This window comes from Ruditapes philippinarum, unplaced genomic scaffold, assembly GCF_026571515.1.
Source record: "Ruditapes philippinarum isolate M1 unplaced genomic scaffold, ASM2657151v2 ctg151_1_1_1_1, whole genome shotgun sequence".
Lineage (NCBI taxonomy): Eukaryota > Metazoa > Mollusca > Bivalvia > Venerida > Veneridae > Ruditapes > Ruditapes philippinarum.
Window position 1 is genome coordinate 189,609 of NW_026852309.1, and position 1,134 is coordinate 190,742.

A 1,134-nucleotide genomic window follows, 5' to 3' on the forward strand; every position below is an offset into this window, starting at 1 on the left:
ATCTTATATTAAATTACAAAATAAGAAAAAAACATTATGTTTGTTTAATAATATGACAAGAAATATGGCTCAATAAATTTGAATTTTCTCCTGAATTTTCAGCCTTTTTCCGGTAATTTTTCTCAGTATGATCTAAAACCGACTGATATTGGGCCTGTATATGTGTCATGGGTCATAGATATTGACATGTATATGCCCTGGCTCTGTTACAATATTATCTGATTTATATCATTTTGTACATTTTATCAAACACTTTATAAGCTGATTTTCTCCTTGAATTACTGGTAATGGCCTTTCTTAGCACGATCTGAAACATTCTAACAAGAGCATTTGCCTTGACTGTTTTACAACTCTACCGTGTTTTTAAATGTTCTAATATAGTATTAACTACTATAAAATTACAATATGAGTAAAATATTTATTTACTTAATAGTTAAAATTAAACTACATGTTAAAAGATAAATGAAGTTCTAAAAAGATACAGCAAAACAATCTTTAAAGTACTCAGAAGTGGCACATTATGTACACAATTACAAAAAATAAACATGAAATATAAACAATCTTGCCGGGGATAGCTTAAAATGGGTCATTTCAAAATTCAGAAGAACTACATCTAAGGGTCTAATTCCGAACCGGGGTGACACCATTTACAAATTGCCCGTATCTTCTATAAATTCATAGATGTGTTATAGTACACTACAATATGTAGTATAATGCTATTATTGTTGCTTACGTCACAGAAAAGGAAGTAAAGTAATTTAAAGTTAAGTGGGACTTTTAATCAGTGCTGCGGAAATGATGTTTCATCGTTGATCTTGAAAAGAAGATTGGTTTAATAAGTATATCAAGGTTATTTTTACGTAAGTTTGTTAAAAAATTTTAATAACACATAACTTACTCCCAATACAACGTAATCCGTTTAAGAATCGTGGTTTTAACCATACAATTGATACCATATTATCAATTTTATACTTAATTTTTATTTCATGATTTTCATTTATAATTTACATGTGTATTAAAGTTATGTATAAAACTGATATTTTAGGTAATGGGTTAATTTTAATTTTATAAGTAACTTTACAAAAACGATTTGTTTTTCTTTATGATAAATTGCGTCATTGGATACACATAAGT